Source organism: Corylus avellana, chromosome 5, assembly GCF_965113065.1.
Source record: "Corylus avellana chromosome 5, dhCorAvel1.hap1.2, whole genome shotgun sequence".
In the NCBI taxonomy this organism is placed as follows: domain Eukaryota; kingdom Viridiplantae; phylum Streptophyta; class Magnoliopsida; order Fagales; family Betulaceae; genus Corylus; species Corylus avellana.
In genome coordinates, this window is record NC_142494.1 from 26,905,823 (window position 1) to 26,929,609 (window position 23,787).

General features: G+C 36.2%; 2 pseudogenes across 1 annotated transcript; both read right to left on the bottom strand.

The window, feature by feature from the left end:
- Positions 1-2,962: 2,962 nt before the first annotated feature.
- Positions 2,963-22,612, bottom strand: LOC132182959 (uncharacterized; annotated as a pseudogene). Its single transcript, XR_015912052.1, has 7 exons — positions 22,532-22,612; positions 22,306-22,425; positions 22,142-22,194; positions 21,877-21,940; positions 21,730-21,772; positions 21,572-21,623; positions 2,963-3,129 (listed from the first exon to the last, which is right to left on the bottom strand). The product of XR_015912052.1 is annotated as an uncharacterized LOC132182959 (transcript).
- Positions 11,745-14,452, bottom strand: LOC132181514 (receptor-like protein kinase FERONIA pseudogene; annotated as a pseudogene).
- Positions 22,613-23,787: the final 1,175 nt, after the last annotated feature.

Sequence of the window (23,787 nt, forward strand, 5' to 3'; positions counted from 1 at the left end):
TTAACTTTAAACTATTTCTCGAAAATCAAACAGAAAATAGTTTCTTTCTTTTTAGAAAATGTTCACGTATTCAATTCTTTAAATTGATTTGTTTTTTCTTTTACTATTAAGTAATAAAATTATATCTCCAAACCGTTATATTTATCTTCAAATTTAAAGATAAATATAAAGGCCTTTTTTTCTTTCCTTTTCCTTTTCCTTTTTCTTTTTCCAAATGTCCTAGTCTGGTTGTCGTTTTCGGAAGAAAAGTCTTACAAGTGAACAAGTGATGTCTTTGATTGCATATTTATCTTCAAATTTGTCTTCAAGGGTAGCTCAATCGGTTAAGGACCATATCTCATGAAACGGAGTAGTTTGAATCCTTCCTCCCTTCTTGTGATAAAAAATAAAAAAATAAAAAAAAATCTTCAAATTATTCCCTGAAAACAATTGCTGAACTTGTAAAAGATACTTTGGACTTGCTCATCAGCCTTGTATTTGGTGTTATTATTCCTCTGTCGACCCTGGCTGGCTGGCTCCACGCTCCTCACCAAATTGGAGAAGCCAATGGAGTCATTTAAAATTTGACAAAAAAAAAAAAAATTGTGAATTGGGTGATAGTAAACTATGTTAAATGAGATAAGCATAATTTACCATTAAAGAATAGTACTCTATCTCTAAATTACCCTCTGGACTTGCGTCCATAAATAGCTAATTATCTAGATTCTGATTTCCTAAATTTTAATTAATACTATTATTATTAACGTTTTTTTTTAAAAAAAAAAAAAAAAATTATAAGCAATACTATATTGATAAAAGTTATATACGTACAAAATACCTATGTCTTCTTTTGTGCGTGTAATATTATCCTAAAAAAGATAACATAGATGAAAAATGCTAGAGTTATTAACTCTTTTACTAACTTCTTGCTTTAGTATTGACCAAATACTCAGACTTAGAATAAGGGCCACCGGACCAACCTTTCTATTAATATTCAACACATGAGGAATAGCAACCTGGAGTACTACGTGATTAAACTTGAATGTTTTTGGTAACTTTTTTTGAACCTTGTTATCATATTCAAATTCATGGGTACAGCGAGACACCATTCAAAGTTCTTGACTCGTTACTTATTACAAAAAAAAAAAAAAAAAAAAAAAAAAAAAAGAAGAAAAAAGGGTTCTTGACTCGTTAACCACAACTTTAATGACAACCATGCAATTTTTTGTTATATACTTTGATAGTAAAGCTTTCTTATATCTGGTTTATTTAATACAAGTGAAAATATTAGAGTAAAGCTATAAAATCATATTTTTATCTTACAATAACCAAACAGTCCCAGTATATCAATCATTAGAGAGTCATAGTAAAATAAAAAATTGTTAGGACTGTCACATCAATATCATGAAATAAAAATATATAGCATTATTCTTGAAATTAGTAGAGGTTTAAGATGGATCATAAATTTGGAATGCATGCATTGCTTATTTGAATTAGAGTATGTACATAATTCAGTTTACGTGATCCGTACAAAAACAATATGGACAAGAAGGATTCATGTGGCAATATAATGAATCCTTGATTGGTGATTTATATATGCCTTTAGATGCCATGGATAACACTAAATGGTATAATTTCTATGATTCATCTTACCTCCTTTAAATTATTTTATGGTTAACTAGAGTATGCAAAATCTATTTGTATTTGTGTTTTGTTACTTTATGTGGCTTAAAAAACTTGTGAATGTTAGGGCACAACAAACTATGTTTATATTTTCGTCATTATTTTTCCAGGATGTTTTCTTCATAATACTGGAGATTTTTAGTTGGTCTTCTCTGAGGAACTATTATAGGAATTAGGAACCTACAGATATGTTACCCATGACATTTTCTTTTTCATCTCTGAGAAGCCTTATATAAATGGAGAAGTGTGTAGCTTCAATGGTGAAAAATAAACTTCTTTTTCAGGCCCCCCTCCCTCTCTCTCTCTCTCCGCCGAAATATATTAATTCCTCAAAATGAAAATGCATGTTGTAAATCATGGTAGACTCTCTCTCTCTCTCTCTCTCTCTCTTGAAAGTGTAAGTGTACACACACACAACTTCGATGTATATATTTACGTGTTTTATTCCCTGTCCAAGAGTTTTTTTTTTCTTGTTCAGAGCGCCTGTGTGCAAAAGATAACTTGATGTGATGTACTGCTGGTCCACAACCTTTCTTCTTCCTGACATGAGAGGTAGCGATTTTTGGTCCAAAACTGGAATGGGATTCATCATTTTGTTGACAGTGATTGTTTGGATAGGCACTATAATGCTTCTTGTGCTATAGAGTTCCAGAAACAGAGTAGCTGATATTGAAGCTTTTGTGGCTATTTTGATTAAGGAGCCAACATTGTGGTTACCGGAACAGGATTACTTGCTAATTTTTTGGAAAGGATTGTTAGACTCTTAAAAGATTTTTCCAGCTAGATATTTCTTTCTCCATAAGAGGCTTGGTCAACAATGAAGTGTATTCTTTGGCATAGTAAATGCAAATAATTTTTATTTTTTTGAGATGCAGTTATTTTCCGGTGCATTTTTTTTCCCATTTCCCATTTGGATCTCATTTTCTTTTATTCTTCTGTCCTCTCGATAATTTGAGATAGCAGTAGCAGATATGCCAGATAATTACTTGGGATCTTCTTTTGGAATCTTGTCCGATGGTACATAACACAAGGGTAAATCAAGTTGTTGCAATCATCAGCGTCACACATACACACACATATATAAGCACTTGTACAGAATGATCCACTAGCAAAAACAGAAAATAGAGGTCACAAATTCTTCTTAATCTTAACAAAAAATGACTCAATTTCTGGCAAATTTGATATTTCAGCACATCTTCAAAAAAGAAATCTAATGTAATCAGTATCTTCGTAGTACATGTTGGAACATGGAAGAGATCCCACAACCTATAAGCATCTGTTGACACACTGTTCATATCCCTCAACTCAAAATTAGATCCTCATCTTCATCGTCGCCATCATCACCATTATCGTTCCTGCTTTGCTCAGCATATTCCTCAAGTGATGTAGCGGGAAATAACTCCCCAACCTTGTCTTCTTTGTCGGTTGGTGTTATCTTCGAACTTTAGATTTACCTTTGTTCATCATCTGGTGCAACATAAAAGAAAAATAATACCACATGTTAGAGAAGAAAACGGGCAAAAAGGAACAATGAAGTACAAAAAGCACTATTATTGGATTAGTTTCACCCTGTCAAGACATGATAAAGGATCTAAATCCATAAAATGGTCACCAACTATGCACATCAAAACAAGCTCAACTTGGTAAAAACTAGAAATACCCATTAATAAAACAATAACCGGGAAAGATTACACAACCTGAGATACCGGTAGAAACTGAATAAAATGCACAGAAAAGAGATGTATGTTGTATAAGGGCAAACGCCTAATCAACTTGGGATTCAAAATGCAATTTGCACAATAAAATTCAAAACTTGCAGATGTGATTTCCATCTCCTGGAAGTGAGTCTTGGCGTACCAGGGAAGAGGACGGTTTAACACCGAAGCGGTTGAAAATTCCAAAATTAATTTCTCGACGGGTTATAAGCAAGACAAGCATATAATTATCATAATAACTGCAAAGAAAATTTTGAATCTAGAATTTTCATACAGAAAGAAACATTATTCAATTTAAGCTTTGAGCATGGCCGCAATTACAATCTCTTGGAAAACACTACAGCATATGATCTAAATTAGGAGTTACAACATTAATTGTTAATTATTTCTCAATAGAAGGTTGGTGATATAAGGACTTCATGAATAACTAAAAGGTAGATTCTTCATTAATATGGGATAAAGTTTCTGTTCTTACCCAGACAAGAAATTAATAACAAACAACTGACGGGAAAATAAAATCTTTATACTCCTAAGCAAATACAAATATGAAAAGGGATGAAAAGCATTGCTTTAAAGAACTTACAGCACGTAGTAGAGACCTTCGGTCCCTTTCTCGAGCATTCTTAACTGCCTAGAACAAAATCACACAAACCCATCAATTAGCTTCCAAAATGCAAAAAATCGAGCCTTCTTTTCAAAAATGCATACAAATTATAACAAAGAGAAAAGAAACTAACGTCCTCAAGCAACTTTTGCTCAGCCTCTACTTCTGAAGAATCTCTACAATAAAAAACCAAAAGCACTCAATAAAAAGGAACAAAATTCATACATAACTCAGAGAAATAACTTGTCAAACAAAAACCTTTCGACTATACGATCCACACGGGAACAACACTTTGCGCATACACCCTGATCCTTAGCACAACCTACGTCCAAATCAACCCAATGCCAAAATCAACCAAAACCCAACAGCCAAAAGAGGAAATAAGGTACACAATTTGTTTGTTTCACAGAAAATACTTTCTCAAATATGCCTTTCGACCCAAATTCTTTGCTGTTTAGTGGGACAACGGTTTCAATGACACCAAACAGAATCACAAAGAATTCAAAGAGCGAAACCAAGTACTGGTACACAGAGATTATGGTACGCCTGACGAACGGCGCGTTTTGAACATCGCTGACCGTAATTCAATCCAACAACAAAATTGTTGGGTGGTCCCTCTTTATGTGGGGACCAACCCACGTGGCAGGAAACACAAAGGGTTTAAACCCTTTGTGTGCTATATATATATACTTATCTCTTTGTCTTCACAGAACGAGAGAAGAAAGAAAGAGGCGTGCGGCGCAGGGAGGAAAAGAAAAAGAAAAAGAAGAACATCCGTCAGAGATTGGAAGGTCGTTTGTGGTTCGATCTTGATGCAATTTTAGAGTGTTGCTCCTGACGACGAGTGCTACGTATTGACTGGTGTCGATCGTTGGAATTCCTCTCCAATCGTTTTGTTGCTAATACCCACTTGGTGAGATCTTTCTTTATTCTTGTTGGAATCCACTTTAGGATGATGAATTTATGTTTAATCCAAGAATGCATGTATTCTTGATGTGGTGATAACCTCTAGATATTTCTCTAGGGAAGACAAATTGTAAACTCATTATTGTTGATAGTGGAAGATTTAACTGGACTAGGTCCCGTGGTTTTTACCTTCGCATTGGAGGGTTTTCCACGTAAAAATCTTGGTGTCTTGTTTGTGGGTTTGCTTGATTATTATTTTGCTATTGTGTTACTATTTAATTTGCACAAAGAGGGGTAGATTAATTCCGCTGAGCATCTGAAATTGGTGTTCACCCCTAACAAAGTGGTATCAGAGCTTTTGGTTCATTGTTTGTGTGGAGTTCTTGTGTGAATTAAATGGAAGAGTCATCTAATAGCATGGTTAAACTCACAGCTTCCAATTATTCAATTTGGAAGACTAGGATGGAAGATATTTTGTATTGCAAAGAATTGTTTGACCCCATTGAGTTGAAAGGTGTCAAACCAGCTGCTGCAATCAACGATGATTGGAAGAAATTGAATAGGAAAGCCGTTGGATATATTAGGCAGTGGGTTGATCAAAGTGTTTTTCATCACGTAGCCAAAGAAGTTGATGCATATGGTCTTTGGCAGAAGTTAGAGAGTCTTTATGAACGAAAGACTGCTCAAAACAAAGCCTTTGTGATAAGAAGGCTTGTGAATTTGAAGTACAAAGATGGGCATAGTGTTACGGAGCATCTGAGTAATTTTCAGGGAATGTTGAACGAGTTGTCTACTATGAAACTTGCACTAGATGATGAGGTGCAAGCATTACTTGTGTTGAGTTCTTTGCCAGACAGTTGGAAAACCTTGGTGGTGTCACTCAGTAATTCGGCTCCCAATGGTGTGATAACTATGGGTATGGTAAAAGACAGCATGTTCAATGAAGAGGCAAGAAGGAAAGAGCAAGGTATTTCTTCTCATTCAGAGGCACTTGTTATAGAAAGGCGGGGGAGAAGTAAAAGCAGAAAACCTCACAGGTATGACAGTCGTGACAAGTTAAGAGGAAAGTCCTATTCAAAAATGGACATAAAATGTTTTCACTGTGGCAAGCCTGGGCATATAAGAAGAGATTGCAGAAAGTTTAAGAGGGAACAGTTGAAAGGAAAAGACGAAGAACGTCAAGAAGAAAAAGACACTGCAGCAGTTGCATCTGATGGTGATGTGGTATTTGCTTTTGATGAAGCTTATGCTAATCTCGCATGTGATGAATCTATGTGGGTAGTTGATACAGCAGCATCTTTTCATATTACTCCACATAAAGATTTCTTCTCTTCCTACACCAGTGGCGATTTTGGTTGGGTTAGGATGGGAAATGAAGCAAAGTGTAAAGTTGTGGGCATGAGAGATATACAGCTAGAAACCAGCATTGGGTGCAAATTGATTCTCAAGGATGTCAGGCATGTTCCTGAAATGCGCTTCAACTTGATTTCTATTGGGAAACTTGATGATGAAGGCTACCACAATTACCTTGGAGGTGGACAGTGGAAACTGAGCAAGGGTTCTCTTATCTTAGCCAGGGGAAAGAAGACCAACACTCTCTACAAGACAGCTGCAAGACTAGTCAAGGGAGATGCGATTGTTGTTGAGAATGAAAACTCCACTGAGCTATGGCACAAAAGGCTTGGTCACATGAGTGAGAAGGGACTTCAGATTCTCGCCAAGGAACAGCTCCTGCCTAATAATAAAGGTACGTCACTAACGCCCTGTACTCATTGTCTTGTTGGAAAACAAAGAAGAGTTTCATTTCAAAAATCTTTTTCATCAAGAAAGTCTAATATTCTTGATTTAGTTCACACTGATGTCTGCACTATGAACACTAAAACTCTAGGTGGTGCACTTTATTATGTAACTTTTATTGATGACCACTCTAGAAAGGTATGGGTGTTTGCTTTGAAAACCAAAGATCAGGTATTGGGTGTGTTCAAAGTCTTTCATATGAAGGTTGAAAGAGAAACTGGAAGGCAGTTAAAATGCGTCCGTGCAGACAATGGTGGTGAATACAGAGGACCGTTTGAAGAGTATTGCAAAAGCCATGGGATCAGGCTTGAGAAAACTGTACCCAAGACTCCGCAGCATAATGGCGTAGCAGAGAGAATGAACAGAACCATCTGTGAGAGAATCAGGTGTATGCTCTCTCATGCAAAATTGCCTAAACATTTTTGGGGTGAGGCAATGAGGACAGCAGTTGACTTGATAAATCTTTCTCCTTCAGTTCCTTTGGATGGTGACATTCCTCAAAGGGTTTGGACAGGGAAAGATGTTTCTTTTGAGCACTTAAGAGTGTTTGGCTGCAGGGCATTCGTCCATATTCCTAGAGATGAGAGATCAAAGCTTGATAGCAAAGTCAAGCAATGTATCTTCATGGGTTATGGGCATGAGGAGTTTGGTTACAGACTGTGGGATCCAGTTAATAAGAAAATCATACGAAGCAGAGATGTCGTATTCTTTGAAGATCAAACCATTGAAGACTTGGATCAGAAAAAGGCAGAGTCTCTGAGTGAATACCGTGTTGATTTGGATCCAGTTATTCCTCCTTGTGTGATGCATGATGAACACATGGGAGATGTACAAGAAGAACAGGTTGATACAGTTGGTGAAAATGGTGAGCCTACAATTGATAATGTGGAGTCAGAAGAGCATCTAGAGCAAGCTTCTTCAGAACCAGCCGCTGAGATTCAGTTGAGAAGATCTACCAGAAACCGACAGCCTTCCAGAACGTATTCAGTCAATGAGTATGTGCTACTTTCTGATGGGGGAGAGCCAGAAAGTTATCAAGAGGTTATGCTACATGACCAGAAAAATCAATGGTTAGAAGCCATGCAAGACGAGATGAAATCCTTGCATGAGAATCACACATATGATTTGGTGGAACTGCCTAAGGGCAAGAGAGCACTCAAGAATAAATGGGTGTTCAGATGCAAGATTGAACCAAACAGATCACAGCCAAGGTACAAGGCGCGACTAGTTGTAAAGGGGTTCGGTCAAAAGAAGGGCATTGATTTTGATGAAATTTTCTCACCCGTGGTAAAGATGTCTTCTATCAGAATTGTTTTGAGTTTGGCTGCCAAAATGAATTTGGAGATCGAACAGCTTGATGTGAAGACTGCTTTCCTTCATGGTGACTTGGAGGAGGAAATTTATATGGAGCAACCAGAGGGGTTCACAGCTAAAGGCAAAGAACACTTAGTGTGTCGGTTGAAAAAGAGCTTGTACGGACTCAAGCAGGCACCGAGACAGTGGTATAAGAAGTTTGATTCTTTTATGGTTGATCATGGGTATGAGAGAACTACAGCAGATCATTGTGTGTTTGTGAAGAAATTCTCTGATGGAGAATTTATTATTCTCTTGCTGTATGTGGACGACATGTTGATTGTTTGTCGTGACACTAGTAAAATTGACAGACTGAAGAAAGAATTGAGTAAGTCCTTTGCTATGAAGGACTTGGGACCCGCAAAGCATATCCTAGGTATGAAGATCTCTCGTGATAGGAAGAAAGGAAAATTGTGGCTATCACAAGAGAGTTATATCGAGAAGGTATTGGACAGATTCAACATGAGCAAGGCAAAACCGGTGAGCTCTACACTTGCAGGTCATTTGAAGTTGAGTTCAAAGCAGAGTCCTACAAGTGAGAAAGAAAAAGGTGAAATGAAGAAAGTGCCCTACGCATCAGCCGTGGGTAGCTTGATGTACGCCATGGTGTGTACAAGGCCTGATATCGCTCATGCAGTTGGAGTTGTTAGTCGGTTCCTTTCTAATCCTGGCAAAGAACATTGGGCAGCTGTGAAATGGATTCTCAGGTATCTCAGAGGTACTTCGAGAGTATGTTTGTGCTTCGGCAGTGGTCAACAGGTGCTTGATGGGTTTACAGATGCAGATATGGCTGGGGATATTGATTCTAGAAAATCTACTTCAGGGTACCTGATTACTTATTCAGGGGGAGCAGTGTCATGGCAGTCCAGATTGCAGAAGTGTGTTGCTTTGTCTACCACAGAGGCAGAGTACATTGCTATCACTGAAGCGGCCAAAGAATTGTTATGGATGAAAAAGTTCTTACAAGAATTGGGTTTACAGCAAGAGAGGTATATGCTTTACTGTGACAGTCAGAGTGCCATCCATCTCAGTAAGAATTCAACTTTCCATTCAAGATCAAAACATATTGATGTTAAGTGTCATTGGATTCGTGATGCACTGGAGGATAAGCTGTTACAGATTGAGAAAATCCATACTGATGATAATGGGTCAGATATGATGACTAAATCGTTGCCTATGCAAAAGCTTGAAATTTGCAGAAGCGCGGCGGGCTTGGTGGAGCCCCCCACATAATCGGGAGGGGGAGATTTGTTGGGTGGTCCCTCTTTATGTGGGGACCAACCCACGTGGCAGGAAACACAAAGGGTTTAAACCCTTTGTGTGCTATATATATATACTTATCTCTTTGTCTTCACAGAACGAGAGAAGAAAGAAAGAGGCGTGCGGCGCAGGGAGGAAAAGAAAAAGAAAAAGAAGAACATCCGTCAGAGATTGGAAGGTCGTTTGTGGTTCGATCTTGATGCAATTTTAGAGTGTTGCTCCTGACGACGAGTGCTACGTATTGACTGGTGTCGATCGTTGGAATTCCTCTCCAATCGTTTGGTTGCTAATACCCACTTGGTGAGATCTTTCTTTATTCTTGTTGGAATCCACTTTAGGGTGATGAATTTATGTTTAATCCAAGAATGCATGTATTCTTGATGTGGTGATAACCTCTAGATATTTCTCTAGGGAAGACAAATTGTAAACTCATTATTGTTGATAGTGGAAGATTTAACTGGACTAGGTCCCGTGGTTTTTACCTTCGCATTGGAGGGTTTTCCACGTAAAAATCTTGGTGTCTTGTTTGTGGGTTTGCTTGATTATTATTTTGCTATTGTGTTACTATTAATTTGCACAAAGAGGGGTAGATTAATTCCGCTGAGCATCTGAAATTGGTGTTCACCCCTAACAAAAATCAACAAGTGCCCATTGAAATTGAATCGGTCCTTAAAAAAAATTGAGAAACAGAAAACAATAAAAATTAAAAAGATAAAGAAAAAAAAAAAACCATTTGGTAGGCTCGGTAAGGCGCTTCTACTTTCCGTAACGGCGTTTCCAGTCGATCTGTTCTTTACAACGGGGGCACCCCCCTAAATCTCGGAGTACGGCCTGAGCTTTCCCCCAACTTCCTGTTACAACTATTTATCTTGAGTTCGGATCTGGCTGTCAAGAATTAGACAAGTGTCAGCTAAAGTCTGATATGATTTTATTAACAAAAAAAAAAAATGTAAAAAATTCTCTCTTCCTAGTATTATTTTTTTTTTTGGTTAAATTTTTATGAGTTAATATTTAGTTTCTAATGCTTCAAAATTTATTTTTGAATTTAAAACTAAAACCTAGGGGTGGAAGGTTAACCCTTTAGGGATGGTATCACTTAAAAGGAATTTTATCATCCTAAATTTAGTACTAATACCTCAAATTTGAATTTTTCCTTGATATATCTCTTCTTCAATTTAAAAAACAATTTTTTTTTTTTTTAAAAAAAAAAAAAGCAAAAAAGAAAAGAAAAAGAAAGTGTCTGACGCTTGAGGCAGCTGGAAATCTCAATCCATTTATCTTCGACTATTGATTTTGAAAAACACTTTTTGAATTAAGTAAAAAATCCGTTTCTTCTTTCAAGAGAAAGGCGAGTGTTTTGTAAGAATCCTGCTATCAGGCTGCCAAGAGTCAGACAAGTGTCTGCCAAAGTTTGATGTGGCTTTATTAAAAAAAATAAAAAAATAAAAAATTGTAAAAAAATCTCTCTCTTCCTAGTCGTCCTGCTAGATTTTTTTTTTTTTTTGTTAAATTTTTATGAGTTAGTATTTAGTTTCTAATGCCTCAAAATTTATTTTTGGATTTAAGACTAAAACTTAAGGATAGAGAGTTAACCCTTTAGGGATTGTATCACCCAAAAGGGATTCGATCATCTTAAATTTGGTACTAATACCTCAAATTTAAATTCTCCTTTAATAATTTATCTTCTTCAATATATATATTTTTAAAAAAATGGGTAAAATGTCTGACGCTTGGCTGCCTCATGGCATCCGTAAATCTCTATTTGTTTTGTAATACCATTTCATTGATCTTGACGCCTGCATTGGGTTTCGAAACTGTTGGAACAATACAACCTAATAATTTATGACTCTTGAGTATTGGACCTTTTGGCCTATTTTCTATTTTGTTTCGTTTATTTGGATCGTTATCTTTCGTGTTTGGATCTGCTGCAGGGGAGCCCACCCTTTTTGGTTTTTTATCACTTGTATTTCCAATTTGATTAGAAAAAAAGAATAGTCACAAAGAAATCCATTTTCTCCATTCTCCCACATTCAATAAAATAATAATAAATAAAAAAAATCTACATACTATAATTATATTCAACATTCATTCAACAATATTCATATGCTATTCTCAATCAACCGTTATATATATATATATAACGAATAACGAATATTCCAATTATTAATTAGAGTGTCATATCAAACATTTTCAAATGAATGTTTCTTACTTTACTTTAATCAAAACTCAGACTTGCTTAATCTTTTGACTTATTATCTTGCTTAGAGCTGACTTACGACAAAACCCAAGTCAAGAAGAATCCCATAATCTATGAGTTTAGAGTACTCATGATTCAATCCGATACATGCACTACAACTATCATTTAATTTGCTACACTCATGAATAGAATGACTTTCGTACAAACCCTTGTCCTCAATATATGACTCCAAATAAGGCCCAATTAATAAAAATTCAGCTACCATCTTTCACCGACCGCTAAGATTCATAATCATAGAGAACACTGTCCCAAATGACTAGAGGACATTAGTTTGCCCGACTCTTGACTGGCACTTGCAAAACTTTGCTCTCCGTTGCTCATTATGGTCACCCTGCTGTTGCTATTTCTACTTGACACTTGTCCACTGCTGCTACTTGACATGTCATCACTATCATCAAGTGTGGACTTGGGGAAGAGACCTTTCTCATCATCTAGCGCCTTAATTTCAACCACATTAAGCCCTACATCTTCGTCTACACTTTCTTGCAATTGCAATGCGAACTCAAGGCCCCCCAACACATCATCCATTGATGGCCGTTCGATTCCGTTGTCAAGTAAACAATTCATCGCAACCTCAACAAATTTCTTCAAGCACCGAATCCCTATTTCACCCTTAATTGATGGATCAACCATCTCTTCAACCTTTCCATTGCGATAGATTTCCTGCGCCCACCTCGCGAGGCCCATTGCTGTCTCTGTCGTACGCATTATAGGTGGCTTTGCACACAATACTTCACACAAAACCACACCAAATGAGTACACGTCAGATTTCACAGTCAACTGCATACGTCTGTAATACTCTAGGTCCATGTACCCAAAACTACCCTTCACCACCGTGCTGACATGGGAGTTAGCCATGCCAGTGGGACCTACTTTGGACAATCCAAAATCGGATACCTTGGCAACCCATTTCTCATCTAATAAGATATTTGTTGTCTTCACGTCACGATGAATGATTGTTTGCTTTGCGCCCGTATGAAGATAGTTCAAAGCACGAGCCGCACCGATACAAATCTCAAGGCGTTGCTTCCACGGAAGAGGTGGATTATCGGTGTTGTACAAATGATCACGTAGAGTCCCATGGGCCATGTAATCGTAGACGAGTATCATCTCATCACCTTCGTTACAATATCCAATCAGAGAAACAAGATGGAGGTAACGAAGCTGGGAGAGCATCACGATTTCAGTGTGGAACTCACGAGCCCCTTGCTGTGAACTAGATTTCAGCCGTTTGATTGCAACTGGAATAGTCCCGTCATCAATGTACCCTTTATACACGTTGCCAAACCCTCCAACCCCTATGATTAAAACCTTATCGAAATCGTTTGTGGCGGCTTTGATTTCAGCAAACGAAAACTTACGACATAATTCGGAAGGTAAAAATGAGCCCTGCGTCTTAGTGGACTTGGTCTTGGTGAAAGAAAATAGACCCCACCATGAAGTTACACCGGTGGAGCCGATGTCCTTGGCTCTCTTACTCAGCCCGAAAGTCACTAAAAAAAGAATAAAGAGTAGACCAACAACACCTCCAATGATAATGGCTATCATCGACGACAACTTCTGTGGCCTCTCCGTTAATTTTGTTTTGGGTTCCGGGGCCGGGAGTGTGGTAACCCCCTCCACTTCCGGGTTGAGCCCAGCAAGAGTACCGTCTGATCGGTTCAACTTAAATATTTCCACACCGTTCAAGATGGCACTGGCGTATAAGGGATGTGGTAATAGATCCCAGTTAGGATGTAGCGCGAGCCATAAATCTTGTTTGCCCTTGTTTACACTTGAGGCCAATACAACATACTCTCTGTATACAGGAATTCGAGTACCACCGGTCCATTGAATCACATCCGCTCCTTCCTCTGCCATCTGATTATTGATGAATATGTCAAAAACCCGTTGGTTCATTTTCAGAACCTCTTGCTGAGTTTCGCAGAAATGCAGCCTAAAAAGATAGTAAAACCCGCCATCAACCTTGAAGATCCACGTGAGGTTGAAACTCAAGTTAACCGTACCATTCAGATCCATTGTACGAGAAGTTTGAAACACAATCTCCGGCGCAGTATAGGCCGGTGTGTCCGTCGTATACTGTATCTTGACATCAGACCCGCCGTAAGGTATCATCCCTTTCATCTGGCCAAACATATACTGTGAGTCCTGACTCCAAGTCCGGAACAACCCCGTATCCCCTACGCCCGAGATATCGTTGCCCCCCACGTTTAGTCTATACATGGTCTCAAGAGCAGTGGTGTTGTCGAAATAGAAGGGTCTGTTGTAATCTACCATGGTGATCATTACATCATCCCTATTGTGCATATAGAGATTATTTGGCATAGACACAATCTCTATACCATTAATGAAGGCGTAAGAGCTCGGAGATGGAATAAAGGTTATGTTGAGAAACTGAGTGTTAAACACAGGGATTATGAATTCTTTGATAACGGTAGCTACGGGAGGTTCTATTGAAGAGACGGTAAGGAAGGCACTGAAGTTGCTTAAGAGGGTGAAGTTATTGGCGGTGACCAAGGAGAAGGACTTGGATTTATGGAGTCCGGAGTAGGTGGAAGGGAAGAAGTAGAGGCGAACGAACTTCAGGCCAGACGAGACGGGGAAGGTGTAGGTGAACTTGTTGTGAAAGATGCGTGCAGTCGTGTAGGGGAGTTGGGTAACAGAAGGGTCGTGCTGGGAGGGGGTAGATACTATTGATGTCGTGTTAATATTTGGGGGTGTAAACTTTGAGTTGAAATCGCCTTCCCAGTGACGGCCATCCAGCGAGGTTGATTTGTAGGACGAGCCACAATTGAGGAGAAAATAGTCGGTGGCAGCGTAGGGTGGCGGGGTTTCGGTGACGACATGGGTGATCAGGAGAAAATGGAGGAAGGAGAGGTAGAGGGCAAGCGAGTGCATGGTGTGGAAGACCAATTCTCCTACGGCTGCTATACCATCTATATATATGCAGCTAGTTTAATTATCTGATGGAAAACACTGAGCAATTGTGTGAAAGTTAGGTCTTTGGATTTATGCGGATTGTTCAACATACACGCTTTTGAATATAAGTCATGTTTGGATTTTTGTAAAGCATTAATGCAACGAATCGATTGTCCTCGAAGATCACTTGCTTGGTATTTTCCTCCACTGGTGTGTAGGAGGATAATGGTTACTTATTTCCACAAATGTGAAGGTGGGAAATAAGTGGGACATACATCTACAAATCACAATCAGGGAACAAATTAATCTTTTCATGCCTAAAAGCCCAAATTCAAGAATTTAATTATTCGATCGTAAAACAATACATTTTCACCGCCATTTCTTGAATCTTTAAATCTTTTAGGTATGATAATTGGCATCCCGGCTGCCTTTAGCTTTTAGAAGACCGGTAAGATCGAGGTTTATCTTCGACTATGACCTAAGGGAAAAGCCGAAAAGAGCTAATTATGTCGTTGCTCTCTTGAGAAACGCCAATATATATACCTCATATGTCATGCTTAAACCCAGGTATCACACAAAATTTACTCTCTGAAACTTTCTCTACCATGTCAACATGCATGGGACATTCGTGGAAAACTATCCAAAACTTGAATATTAACTTTAAACTATTTCTCGAAAATCAAACAGAAAATAGTTTCTTTCTTTTTAGAAAATGTTCACGTATTCAATTCTTTAAATTGATTTGTTTTTTCTTTTACTATTAAGTAATAAAATTATATCTCCAAACCGTTATATTTACCTTCAAATTTAAAGATAAATATAAAGGCCTTTTTTTCTTTCCCTTTTCTTTTTATTTTTCCAAATGTCCTAGTCTGGCTGTCGTTTTCGGAAGAAAAGTCTTGCAAGTGAACAAGTGATGTCTTTGATTGCATATTTATCTTCAAATTTGTCCTCAAGGATTGCTCAATCGACCAGGGACTACACCTTATTAAACAGAAGTTATTAGTTTGAATCTTTCCTCGTCTCTTGTGGTAAAAAAAAAAAAAAAAAATCTTCAAATTATTCCCCAAAAACGATTGCTGAACTTGTAAAAGATACTTTGGGCTTGCTCATCAGCCTTGTATTTGGTATTATTATTCCTCTGTCGACCCTGGCTGGCTGGCTCCACGCCCCTCAACAGATTGGAGAGGCCAATGAAGTCATTTAAAATTTGACCCAAAAAAAAAAAAAAATTGTGAATTGGGTGATAGTAAACTATGTTAAATGAGATAAGTATAATTTACCATTTGGCATTAAAGAATAGTAGTCTATCTCTAAATTACCCTCTGGACTTGAGTCCATAAATAGCTAATTATCTAGATTCTGATTTCCTAAATCTTAATTAATACTATTATTATTAACTTTTTTTTAAAATATATATATATAAGCGCGATACTATATTGATAAAAGTTATATACGTACAAAATACCTATGTCTCCTTTTGTGCGTGTAATATTATCCTAAAAAAGATAACAGTGATAACAAAGCTAGAGTTATCAACTCTTTTACTAACTTCTTGCTTTAGTGTTGCCCAATTAGTCAGACTTAGAATAGGGGCCAGCAGACCAACCTTTATAATATTCAACACAGGAATAGCAACCTGGAGTAGTACTACGTGATTAAACTTGAATGTTTTTGGTAAGTTTTTTTTGAACCTTGTTATCATATTCAGATTCATGGGTACAGCGAGACACCATTCAAAGTTCTTAATTGAATCGTTACTTTTTTTTAAAAAAAAAAAAAAAAAAAGAAAAGAAAAGTAAAAAGGGTTCTTGACTAGACGGAGGGAGAGGGGGGACCGGCTGGGGCCATGGTCCCCCCCAATTCCTCAAAAAATATATTACCGGTTATTCAAATTGTTATAGTTAGCTTCTAAAAAGTCTCTATAATTAATACACGTTTACAATGACATTGCTTACACACAGAGACGAAGGAGGAGGACCAGCTGGGGCCATGGTCCCCTCCCCCCACTTTCTCAAAAAAGATATTTTAAGGAGTAAAAAATAAAATAAAATTTATACTGGTCCCCCTCCAAAATAAATTGATAGGTCCCAGTCCCCCCAACGCTCCTCTACCAGTAATTGGTTCTTACTTTTTAGGTTAATCTTGGGGTTTTCTTTTAGTTAATTTTTCTATTGTTTGGCTTGGAAATTTGGTTAAGAATCTGAAATGTTGATTTTTTTTTTTCTTTCTTCATAGATTGGTTGTCGGCTTGAAAACTTGGAAATTCCTGTTGCTACTTGAAAATTTATGTGTTTTTTGTTGTTGTTATTTTCTTTATGTATGTATGTAAATCTTGGATCTTTTCTATGTGAGGATTTCTGATTCTTGATTTGGTATGGCCGTATGAGAATTTTTGATGGGTTTTATTTTGATGAGTTTTTATAACTAATGCCATTAAGAAATCTCTAGTTTCTCTTTGAGTTTTTGTTCTACCCATTAAATTTCAAGTTTGAAATTATAATGATTTATGGAATTTTTGATTAGGTCCGAATTCGGGGGAATTTTAGTAAGAAGCTAAATTCCTAAAATTAACTAGTGGCTTTTGTGTGTAGTGGATTTATATTCATGATTTAAGATCCGGGTTGCTAGATTAATGGGTTTAAAGCTTTAATTTCACTATTGTTTATAGTATGAACAAAATTAGGGCTTTTAGTATGTGAACACTCTAGGATTGCTAATTAGATGTGTTAATTACATTTAAAGCATTAATTAACCCCAGACTTTTATGAGTTCAATGGAAATTGATGTCCATGAGGTTTAGGTTCTAATATGTCATATTATAATCATATTGATTATTGTATGTGAATATGAGTATTATAAATTTGGGGTAAGTTGTTAGATCAATGGAATAAGAAGAGAATAATAATTATAGGGTTAAAGTGTAATGTTTAACTTAGAGTCTAGCTATGTGATGATTATGTAATTCATGTGAGTTTGTTCATTGTTAATCTACACATATATATATTTTTTTTATTTCTAAAGACTCAAAATGATCATGTAAATTTATTTGTAGATAATGAGAAAGTCAAATACAATACTTGACTATTTCAAAAGAAAAAATGCACAAAGTCTAATAGAGTTTGATCATGGATTGTGTGTCACTTATGAGAATATCATGTTAATCAACGAGGTGCAAAATAACTCAACGCAGGTCGCACTTTTTGAGGTTAGTACTCTAAGCTCAATTCCTAATTTAAGTGGTCTTGTAATTTGGATATTATGGTTATTAAATATTGAGAATATTGTTTGTTAGAATTTAAACATTTAATTGGAGAGTATGACACAATTCTAAGCTCAATTCCTCATTGTATTTAAGTACCAGTGATTAGAAAAAAAAAAAAAAAAAAAAAAAGTACTAGTTCATTACACGCTGCAATTTTTTTTTTTTTTTTTTTTTTTTAAATCCTGATAACCAAAAAAAAAAAAAAAATTGTTTTGATCCCCTCCCATGAAACTTCCTGGCTCCATCCTTGTCGTTAACCACAGCTTTAATGACAACCATGCAATTTTTTGTTATATACTTTGATAGTAAAGCTTTCTAATATCTGGTTTATGTAATACAAGTGAAAATATTAGAGTAATGCTATAAAATCATATTTTTATCCTACAATACTGACCAAACAATCCCAATCAATCATTAGAAAGTCATAATAAAATAAAAAATTGTTAGGATGGTCACATCAGTATCATGAAATAAAAATATATAGCATTATTCTTGAAATTAATAGAGGTTTAAGATGGATCATAAATTTGGAATGCATGCATTGCTTATTTGAATTAGAGCATGTACATAATTCAGTCTACGTGATCCGTACAAAAACAATATGGACAAGAAGGATTCATGTGGCAATATATATAAATATATATAATGTCTTTTTGTTTTTAAAAGGTTCACACGTGAAACATGAGAGTCAAAAGTATTCCATAGGGGATAGAAGCTCCTTGAACCGTAAAGACTAACGAAACAAATGAACATATATAGCCAGGCTTTAGAAAAAAAGGAATCGAGGGTGAGGAGGAAGCACTTACTTGAGTGGGTGGGGGAGTTGAGCACCATTAGCGGATGAGACTTGGGCGCCAAGAGCTTGGTGACTTATAGTGCTATAATTAGAATGATTAAAGTTATTACTCCCCACTAATTAAGTGATGAAGACGCTATGTAGTGATGACAAACTCATCGAAACTTTGGAATGTGAGATGATCGACTAATTTCTCTCTTTAAAAAAATAAAAAATTAAAATTAAGCCTTCTGTAATTTCTCAATGTTAGTTCACTTGAAACTGGTGTTAGTTATTAATTATAACAATCATGTAATATGATGAATGCTTGATTGGTGATTTATATATGCCTTTAGATTTCATGGATAACACTAAATGGTATAATTTCTATGATGCATCTTGCCTCCTTTAAATTATTTTATGGTTAACTAGAGTATGCAAAATCTATTTGTATTTGTGTTTTGTTACTTTATGTGGCTTAAAAAAACTTGTGAATGTTAGGGCACAACAAACTATGTATATATTTTCGTCATTATTTTTTCAGGATGTTTTCTTCATAATACTGGAGATTTTTAGTTGGTCTTCTCTGAGGAACTATTATAGGAATTAGGAACCTACAGATATGTTACCCATGACATTTTCTTTTTCATCTCTGAGAAACCTTATATAAATGGAGAAGTGTGTAGCTTCAATGGTGAAAAACAAACTTCTTTTTCAGCCCCCCAACCCCCCCCCCCCCCCCTTCCCTCTCTCTCTCTCTCTCAAATATGTCAATTCCTCAAAATGAAAATGCATGTTGTAATTCATGGTTTCACTCTCTCTCTCTCTCTCTCTTGAAAGTGTAAGTCTACACACACAACTTCGATGTATATATCTACATGTGTATTATTCCCTGTCTAAGAGTTTTTTTTTTTTTTTTTTTTTTGTTCAGAGGGCCTGTGTGCAAAGGATGACTTGATGTGATGTACTGCTGGTCCACAACCTTGCTTCTTCCTGACATGAGAGGTAGCGATTTTTGGTCCAAAACTGGGCTGGGATTCATCATTTTGTTGACAGTGACTCTTTGGATAGGCACTATAATGCTTGTTGTGCTATAGAGTTCCAGAAACAGAATAGCTGATATTGAAGCTTTTGTGGCTATTTTGATTAAGGAGCCAACATTGTGGTTACCGGAACAGGATTACTTGCTAATTTTTGGAAAGGATTGTTAGACTCTTATAAGATTTTTCCAGCTAGATATTTTCTTTCTCCATACGAGGCTCTGTCATCTAGCAAGTGTATTCTTTGGCACAGTAAATGCAAATAATTTTGATTTTTTTGAGATGCAGTTATTTTCTGGTACATTTTTTTCCCATTTGGATCTCATTTTCTTTTATCCTTCTGTCCTCTCAGTAATTTGATATAGCAGTAGTAGATATGCCAGATAATTGGAACCTCTCTAAGGCAGGGATCTTTGGACTCACCCTACACCTTACAGAGTAAACTCCGGTTTCGTGCACTGCACTTTCGAAAGTTTCCGTACACGGAACTAGTTAAATTCCTGGCTTTTCACGAGGGGGTGTGACCCCAAGAGATTGTTTGTACCCATGAGGTGTTAAACCTTGAACCTTGAAGGGAGCAAATTTTAAGACCAAGGCTTCCACCAGTTGGGCCAACCCCTTGTGGAGACCTTGGTCTTAAGATATGCCAAATAATTACTTAGAATCTTCTTTTGGAATCTTGTCCGATCACAAGGGTAGATCAAGTTGTTGCAATCATCAGCGTCACGTACACACTCACACACACACACACACACATATATATATATATATATATATATATATATATAAGCACTTGTACAGAATGACCAACCAGCAAAAACAGAAAATAGAGGTCACAAATTCTTCTTAATCTTAACAAAAAATTACTCAATTTCTGGTAAATTTGATATTTCAGCACATCTTGAAAAAAGAAATGTAATGTAATCAGTATCTTCGTAGTACATGTTGGAACATGAAAGAGATCCCACAAGCTATAAGCATCTGTTGACACACCCTCAACTCAAAATTAGGTCTTCATCTTTATCGTCGTCATCATCACTATTATCATTCCTGCTGAGCACTCAGCAGATTCCTTAAGTGATGCAACGGGAATAACTCCCCAACCTTGTCTTCTTTGTCGGTTGGTGTTTTCTCCAAACTTTTAGTTTACTTTTGTTCATCCGGTGCAACAGAAGAAAACGGGCAAAAAGGAACAATGAAGTACAAAAAGCACTATTATTGGATTAGTTTCACTCTGTCAAGACATGATAAATGATCTAAATCCATAAAATGTTCACCAACTGTGCACATCAAAACATGCTCAACTTGGAAAAAACTAGAAATACCCATTAATAGAACAATAACCGGGAAGGATTTCAAAACCTGAGATACCGGTAGAAACTGAATAACATGTACAGAAAAGAGATGTATGTTGTATAAGGGCAAACGCCTTATCAACTTGGGATTCATAATGCAATTTGCACAATAAAATTCAAAACCTGCAGGTAGTTGAGCTTATAACAGGTAATGTTATTGTCTTATTGATTCCAAATTCATATGATGTGATGTCCATCACCTGGAAGTGAATCTTGGCGTACCAGGGAAGAGGACGGTTTAACACCAAAACAGTAGAAAATTCCAAAATGAATTTCTCGACGGGTTACAAGCAAGACAAACATATAATTATCATAACAACTGCAAAGAAAATTTTGAAACTAGAAGTTTCATACAGAAAGAGACATTATTCAATTTTAGCTTTGAGTATGGTAGCGATTACAATCTCTTGGAAAACACTAGGGCATATGATCTAAATTAGGAGCTACAACATTGTTAATCATTTCTCAATAAAAGGTTGGTGATATAAGGACTTCATGAATAACTAAAAGGTAGATTCTTCATTAATATGGGATAAACTATCTGTTCTTACCCTATATATCAGACAAGAAATTAATAACAAACAGCTGATGGGAAAATAAAGTCTTTATACTCATAAGCAAACAAAAATGTGAAAAAGGCTGAAAAGCATTGCTTTAAAGGACTTATTGCACGTAGCAGAGACCTTCGATCCCTTTCTCGAGCATTCTTAACTGCCTAGAACAAAATTACACAAACCCATCGATTAGCTTCCAAAATGCAAAAATCCAAGCCTTCTTTTCAGAAACGCATACAAATTGTAACATAGAGAAAAAAAACTAACCTCCTCAAGCAACTTTTGCTCAGCCTCTACTTCCGAAGAATCTCTACAATAAAAAACCAAAAGCAATAAAAAAAATAAATAAATAAAAAAAAAAAAAAAGAAAGAAATTCATACATAACTCAAAGAAATAACTTGTCAAACAAAAACCTTCCAACTATACGATCCACACGGGAACAACACTTTGCGCATACACCCTGCTCCTTCGCACAACCTACGTCCAAATCAACCCAATGCCAAAATCAACCAAAACCCAATAGCCAACAGAGGAAAAAAGGTACACAATTTGTTTGTTTCACAGAAAATACTTTCTCAAATATGCCTTTCGACCCAAAATTCTTTGCTGTTTAGTGGGACAACGGTTTCAATGACACCAAACAGAACCACAAAGAATTCAAAGAGCGAAACCAAGTACCGGCACAGAGATTATGGTATGCCTGACGAACGGCGAGTTTCGAACATCCCTGACTGTAATTCAATCCAACAACAAAATCAACAAGTGCCCATTGAAATTGAATCGGTCCTAGAAAAAATCGAGAAACAGAAAACAACCAAAATTAAAAAGAAAAAAAAAAAAACCATTTGGCAGGCTCGGTAAGGCGCTTGTACTTTCCGTAACGGCGTTTCCAGTCGATCTGTTCTTTACAACGGGGGCACACCCCCGTAATCTCGGAATACGGCCTAGTTTCCCCCAACTTCCTGTTACAATTATTTATCATCAGCTACTACTGATTTTGAAAAGCACTTTTTGAATAAGTAAAAACCCGTTTCTGCTTTCTAGAGAAAGGCGAGTGTTTTGTAATACCGTTTCGTTGATCTTGACGCCGGCATTGGGTTTCCAAGCAAAACTGTTTTGGTGCTTGGGCGGGTCCTGCCTGTCGCTCATCTTTGCTTGGCTGGGTTGCTGAGGAGGTTTTGTTTTGGGTTTTAAGTTGGAAGATGACCTAAACGACATGTGACAGAGTGTAACTAAAACGACAAATCGTTTTGGATGCTTTAAACTCGATTTTGAACTCGAAGTCACCTAGAGAGGGTTTGTGAGAAATTTCAATTGTTAAGATTGTTATTTTTTATTGCAATTTTAGCAAACTAGATTGATAATGAAAATAACGAGACTCAACTTTTATTTCAACTTTACTTTTGATTTTGAGATTTTTTTTAGAGAAAAAATTTCATCATTAGAAATTACAACTATTCTACGATTCTGATGTATTAGTCCTAATTAACATTTGGACCTATCCTTGTTAAAAAAAATAAATAAATAAGAAAAAAGAAAAAATAAGAAGGTTTAGAACTTGTCGTCATTATTATTGTTTTTGCACTTAAAATATGGTAAATATATTGGACACAAATTTCTTCCAAACTGGTTTGGAAGAAATTTCCTTCAACCCACTCCAATAAGTCACAAGTGTCATTCAACATTATTGGGTTTCTAAAAAATTAATGTTTGAGTTCCTAAATTAATGGAATGACAATTGACCCTTAAAATATTAAAAAAAAAAACATGTAAGAGATGACATTTGTTACTTATTGGAGTGAGTTGAAGGAAATTTCTGTCCAAATATATTTACTTGGGTTCAGAATTTGTCCTTGTTATTATTGTTTATTTGTTAGGATTTTGACGAATGTTTGACATATACCAAATTTTTAAAAAAATCTTATTTTTTTAACACTTCGGATCACTTCATTAAATACAAGTATTATGGTGAAAGTGAAGTTAGTAAAAACTCATTGGATGTGATGAAAGGTAACAAAAAAACTTAGAAGTTCTTGAAGTATGCCAAAAAAAAATTTAATCCCTATAACTAAAACATCGATGACTTAATATATTTCAATAGTGTGAAATGTTATAGCCAAAAAAATTGTAACACACATCCTATTTAAGTAAATGTTACACTAACAAAATCTGTTAATTAAATTAGTGGACGGAATTTGACTATAAATTTGTAATGACTAAATTATTTTTTTTGGCATACCTCAAAAATTCTAAGTTCATTTTGATTAACAACGAGTTAATTGATTGTAAATCAAGTAAACTGTATGGACTAATTTTGTATTTTT